Source organism: Panthera onca, chromosome C1 (assembly GCF_046562875.1).
Source record: "Panthera onca isolate mPanOnc1 chromosome C1, mPanOnc1 haplotype 2, whole genome shotgun sequence".
In the NCBI taxonomy this organism is placed as follows: domain Eukaryota; kingdom Metazoa; phylum Chordata; class Mammalia; order Carnivora; family Felidae; genus Panthera; species Panthera onca.
In genome coordinates, this window is record NC_138346.1 from 145,486,230 (window position 1) to 145,492,969 (window position 6,740).

Here is a 6,740-nt window from a genome sequence, read left to right on the forward strand (position 1 = left end):
TAACGGTACCAGAAAAATGTGTCAAAAGAGGCTCAACTGGAAAAAGAAAAGGTAACTTTTTCTTAAACTCTTTCCAGTGATGGAAATTATTCATGGGAATCCAACAGGGAGAAATCTCTGAGGGTAAAACACTGCTATTTTACTGGTGGGTCTTTAGAAATACCCTAACTTTCCATCCATCCCCATTCTAAGAAATCAACTTCCATTGGAAAATTCCAGGCTTGGGCAAAAAAGTCTACTTAACTTACATTCTAATGTAAAACACTGTTTGCCAGACAACTTCCATCACTCATCAGGGTAGCACTGCTTCTCTCTCTTTTTTGTAATGATACATTACCGAACGATTCTAAACTTGCAGACGCAAGACTATACTTTCAGGCATCATTTTTATAGTTCGTTACTAGACAAGTTTCTATGAACATGTAGAGTACTGGAAACCATGAGGGAGAGAGGAAGTGTTGTCTCCTGGAGTGAAACTGGCCCTAAGTTTGCTTCTGCAAAGGCAAGGCCATTTGTCACTGATGATCTATCTTTCTTCTCTTTCTTTGTGACCGGGAGAGGGAGGGTGGATTTGTGAGAGAGAGCCCCCTGAATGGCTTTCTAATCAATTAATTAATCAAGGGATTCTCAGATGCATTTGCCTTCCTACCTTGATTCTAATGTCAGATCCTAAATGAAATTTGCACCAGCACACATACAAACAGAGGCTTTAGAAGTAAGAGTCACTCTGGATGATATTCCCTTTCCACTTACCAAAAAAGGTAAGTTTTTTGTTTTTGGTTTTTGTTTTATTTATTTACTTACTTACTTATTTACTTTTGGTTTTTGCTTTGGTTTTACATCTCAGGACACGGTGTCACCTGCTATTTGCTGATCAAAACGTAAATCCGGTTGACATCCTTAATGTCTCTTTCCTACCTCCTCTATATCTCATCCATGCACTTGTCCTGCTGGTTCTGCTACCAGCTCACCATCCAAGCCTTCCGCTGCTCTCGCTCTCCCCTGCTGCCATCTGGGTCCGAGCCGCCGACATCTCACATAAGGAGTGCCACTCTGGTTTCCTAAACTCTCTTCTCCTCCTACTCTTGCTCCCCTAAAATTCATTTTTCCCATAGTTTTCAGGTTGATCTTCAAGAGCTTCAATCTGACCGTCCTCTTTGTCCCCTTGACATCTTCCAATGTCTTCCACTACCCTGAAATAAAAGGAAACCTTCTGGCCTTGAAGGTTCTGTGTGATTTGGCCCACTTCTTTGAACTTGCTGCATATTCCTCATCTCTTACTCACCACTCCTAGCCTCTCTCTACAAAATGGTATTTCTCGAACCCAAACATCAACCTTCTTCTCACCTCAGCATCTATTCAATTGCTGTTTTCTCTCTCTGGAGTTCTCTTTAGATTCTTCTCACTGGCCTTTCTTTCCCACAAGTGCTCCACGAACAAGCACCATAGGGATCACACGGGACCTTGTAAGAAATGCAGAAGCTGGCACACAACCCTTCACCTACTAAATCATAATCAGCCCTTATACAAGATCACCACGTGATTCATATGCAAATTGTAGGTTGAGAAGGTCTAGCTTAGGTCTCAGTGCAATTGTCACCTCCTCTGAGAGGCTTAACTGACCCTCGATCCAAATTAGCTTCCCAAATCACTCTCTATTACACCATGTATTTGATTTTTTTCCGATGGCCGTTAACTTTTTTTTTTTTAAATATATGAAATTTATTGTCAAATTGGTTTCCATACAACACCCAGTGCTCATCCCAAAAGGTGCCCTCCTCAATACCCATCACCCACCCTCCCCTCCCTCCCACCCCCCAACAACCCTCAGTTTGTTCTCAGTCTTTAAGAGTCTCTTATGCTTTGGCTCCCTCCCTCTCTTACTTTCTTTTTTCTTCTTCCCCTCCCCCATGGTCTTCTGTTAAGTTTCTCAAGATCCACATAAGAGTGAAACCATATGGTATCTGTCTTTTTCTGTATGGCTTATTTCACTTAGCATCACACTCTCCAGTTCCATCCACATTGCTACAAAAGGCCATATTTCATTCTTTCTCATTGCCACGTAGTATTCCATTGTGTATATAAACCACAATTTCTTTATCCATTCATCAGTTGATGGACATTTAGGCTTTTTCCATAATTTGGCTATTGTTGAGAGTGCTGCTATAAACATTGGGGTACAAGTGCCCCTATGCATCAGTACTCCTGTATCCCTTGGATAAATTCCTAGCAGTGCTATTGCTGGGTCATAGGGTAGGTCTATTTTTAATTTTCTGAGGAACCTCCACACTGCTTTCCAGAGCGGCTGCACCAATTTGCATTCCCACCAACAGTGCAAGAGGGTTCCCGTTTCTCCACATCCTCTCCAGCATCTATAGTCTCCTGATTTGTTCATTTTTGGCCGTTAACTTTAGATGAAAGTACCTTATTTGTTAACTGATATATTTATTTTTTTCCCCACTAGACTGTAAGCTCTATGAAAGCAGGAGGCATGTTTACATTGCCCACTACTGTTTTACCACCTAGCCTATGTCATCAATACATATTTGACAGATAAATGAATATTCACATATGACTTTAATCTTAATGCTCAAAGAGATGGTGAAATAGAATAAGTTTTTGACCTGTATTTATCTGGCTTTATCTGACCTAATAACCAACCAGAAAAAAATATGAATCGAATGAATTGTTTTGGCATAAATCACTTGCTGTACTCCAGTGGAATTTAAGGAAGGAAGGAAGGAAGGAAGGAAGGGGGGAGGGAGTGGGGAGAGAAAGATGGTTGGCCTTGGAAGACGTCAGGGTAATAAATGAAGTGACATTGCAAAGGATTCACAGGGTAGGACTACAGAGATAAGTAAGAGATTATGGCAGGCTCCCCAACATGGTGTAAATTATGCTATTATTGGTATTTCTCACCTAGAGCTTGTAAAACATTGAAGATTGAAGCTTTATATTTTGTATTGTATTCCCAGGAATATGTCACTAACTAGTAGCCCTTAAGAAGGAGAACGTATGTTAGCAATATGTGTGGGGTGAAAACCCTCAGTACTGTGTTTCTCCTTTATTCTCACAGAACTACCACACTCATAACACGTCTGACACCAGATGTGCAAAATTTTTTTTTCCCACATCAAGCAATTCTGTGACACCACCTTGGCGTCCTGCAAATGAACTCAATTCTGACATCTACCTGGAGATGGGATCAGATCAGGTTAAGGGCTCAGTCCCAAGAGACCGTCTCCCATTTCAGATGCCAATTTTAAGTAGTAGGTCTCCAGGTAACCCACAACTTCTGTTCAACTTGGCTAAAATCAGAGGTTCTTGGGGCGCCTGGCTGGCTTAGTCAGTGAAGCATGTGACTCTTGATCTCAGGTTGTGAGTTCAAGCCCCACACTGGATGTAGAGATTACTTAAAAAAAAAAAAAAAAGTCTTTTTTTAAAAAAATCAGAGGTTCCCATGACCTCCTCTCCTGTGGATTTGATTATTTGCTAGAACAGCTTACAGAACTCAAGGAAATACAGAGAGTTACCAGTTTATGAAAACATGATAAAGGATACCCATGAACGGCCAGATGAAGGTCTACATAGGATAAGGTTGGGAGGGTTCCAAAGGCTTCATCCTCCCAATATGCAGAGGTGTTCACCAACATGGAAACTTTCCAAACCCCATACTATTGAGATTTTATGTACACTTCCTCATGATCAATTGTTAACTCCATTTCTATTGAGATCAAATTGGATAATTAAACATCAGGAGTTTGTGCTTTGCAAACAGGAGGGAATCAATACCTATGTGCCGAATGAATTAAGAAAAGAACGGTTCCCTGTCCTGATCTTTTGGGATGGGTAACTCCATAAACAAATATTAACCCTCTCCTCACCAAAGGTGGAGATTGTATGGTGAGAACAATAGCACAGTCCGAAGGGTGTGTGTTACAGCTCCTCGAGCAGACCGTCCTTCCCCATGGTGTACACAGAGCAAGGAGCAAGGCCTGCTTTAAGAGCATAAGAGATGAGGGGCCTGGCTGGGTCAGTTGGCAGAGCGTATGCCTCTTGGTCTTAGGGTTGTAAGTCTGAGCCCCATGTTGAGTGTAGGGATCGCTTAAAAATAAAGTCTTTAAAAAACAAAAAGAATGCAAGAGCCGTATACTCACACCACACCTGCTTTAACGCTCTATTGCCAAGATTTTTAATAATTTTATCTTTGTATTGGATTTTTACGCTACATTGATGGGAGCATGTGTGCAAGTAAAGACAGGTATAATATGAGTATCTACTCTTCCTTGTTGTTCCATTTGCATGTGACATTCTTGATGTCCCATGAGCGCAGAATTGCCATGGATCCCCATGATGTCGGGGAGTTCAGTGTTACTCAAGGCAGACACAAGGTAAGTGAGTTCCACCTATAACAGAGGGCGACAGGCACACAGAGCCCTAGGAGGACTTGCTTTCTGCTTGACCCAGAACTTGATTTGAATGTAGAAAGAAACTAATGGTGCTCTAAATATAAATAATGTTGGGGCGCCTGGGTGGCTCAGTCGGTTGAGCGTCCGACTTCGGCTCAGGTCATGATCTCATGGTCCGTGAGTTCAAGCCCCGCGTCGGGCTCTGTGCTGACAGCTCAGAGCCTGAAGCCTGATTCCGATTCTGTGTCTCCCTCTCTCTGACCCTCCCCCGTTCATGTTCTGTCTCTCTCCATCTCAAAAATAAATAAATGTTAAAAAAAATTTTTTTTTAAATAAAAAAAAATAAAACACACGTTGAAGGGGTGGGGGGTAGGCAAAATGGGTGAAGGGGAGTGGGAGACATAGGTTGCCAGTTATGGAATGGATAAGTCACAGCACAGGGAAGAGAGTCGGTGGTAGTGTAACAGCATTGCAAGGTGACAGATGGTAGCTACACTCGTGGTGAGCACAGCATAATGTATGGAGGAGCTGAATCACTGTGTTTTACACCTGAAACTAAGGTAATGTGTGTCGACTACACTTCAATTTTAAAAAGTGGAAAAAAAGGACATTACATAATATAAAGATGAATGCTAAATGTTATACTAATCTAAAATTTTAATTTTTACTTAGAATGACATTAAGTCGCAAATGAAAAATACCATCACAAATCAACAGAATGAGGCAGAAAAGAGCAAACTTTCTACTTTATTTATTTGTTTATTAAATATTTATTTTTGAGAGAGAGAGAGAGCACAAGAGCAGGCTAGGGGCAGACTGAGAAGGGGACAGAGGATCCAAAGTGGGCTCTGTGGGGCTTGAACTCACAAACTGTGGCATCATAATCTGAGCTGAAGTCTACGGCTTAACTGACTGAGACACCCAGGTGCCCCTATCTAGCTAGCTAGCTAGCTATGTTTTGTTTTTTTTTTTTTCAACGTTTTTTATTTATTTTTGGGACAGAGAGAGACAGAGCGTGAACGGGGGAGGGGCAGAGAGAGAGGGAGACACAGAATCGGAAACAGGCTCCAGGCTCCGAGCCGTCAGCCCAGAGCCCGACGCGGGGCTCGAACTCACGGACCGCGAGATCGTGACCTGGCTGAAGTCGGACGCTTAACCGACTGCGCCACCCAGGCGCCCCTAGCTAGCTATGTTTTAAGTAGGCTTTACTCCCAGCACAGAGCCCAACCCAGGGCTTGAAGCCACAACCTTGAAATCAAGACATTGAGATCAAGACCTGAGCTGACATCAAGAGTTAGATGCTTAACCAACTGAGCCAGGTGCCCCGAAAACTTTCTTTCTTTCTTTTTTAAAAAATTTAACATTTATTTTTGAGAGACAGAGACAGAGTGTGAGCAGGGGAGGGGCAGAGAGAGGGGAAGACACAGAATCCAAAGCAGGCTCCAGGCTCTGAGCTGTCAGCACAGAGCCCCATGTGGGGCTTAAATTCACTAATGGTGAGATCATGACCTGAGCTGAAGTCAGATGCTTAATCGACTGAGCCACCCAGACACCCCGTCAAAAACTTTCTATTTTAAAAATGACTGCTTTTAGAGTGCCTGGGTGGTTCGGTTGGTTGAGCAAGTGGCTCTTGATTTTGGCCCAGGCCACAAGCTCGCAGTGGTGAGACTGGCCTCACGTCCGGCTCCACACTGAGCTGAGTGCAGAGCCTGTTTGAGATCCTCTCTCTCTTTCTGCCCCTCTCCCCTGCTCACTCACCATCTCTCTCTCTAAAATAAAATAAGCATGAAAATGACTGCTTTTACAGTAACCACAAACTTGCTTCTAGCTAACAATCTGCAAGCTATCTCTCAAGGGGCTTTTCTTAAAGGAGACAAACCTTCCTCTCCACCCCCTAAAAGTACCACAAAACATTTCAAATGTACCGACTTGAGTACTTTCTCCGTCTGGTGCCATTTCCCTTTGATATGAACATACACTCATTCACTAGACATTCTCTGAGTGGAATAGCAGCTCAAAGCTTGAAAGGAGCGTGTGTTCTGTTCCCTCTGGGCTAAAGCAAGGCTCATCCAGACCAGAATGACCTGGCAACCACCGGTTAGACACGCGGATTTAAAGTTTAACTTTACACCAACAGTGCAGTGCAGTCCAGGGCAAGGTCCACAGAGATAGATCCTGACACCCTTACCTTTTAGTGTCTTCATGTCTCTGGGTCATTGAGACCTTTAGGTTTTGGCCTCCACAGGAAGACTTCAAAGAGATAATGCTGCTTCTGGCCTGTAGACCCCATGGCCTGTAGCCAGTTGGAAAACTGCAACTATTTACCCAACA

General features: G+C 43.0%; 1 pseudogene; it reads left to right on the top strand.

The window, feature by feature from the left end:
* The first annotated feature begins 362 nt into the window (after positions 1-362).
* LOC132673917 (small nucleolar RNA U3) lies at positions 363-597 on the top strand (annotated as a pseudogene).
* The last annotated feature ends 6,143 nt before the right edge of the window (positions 598-6,740 follow it).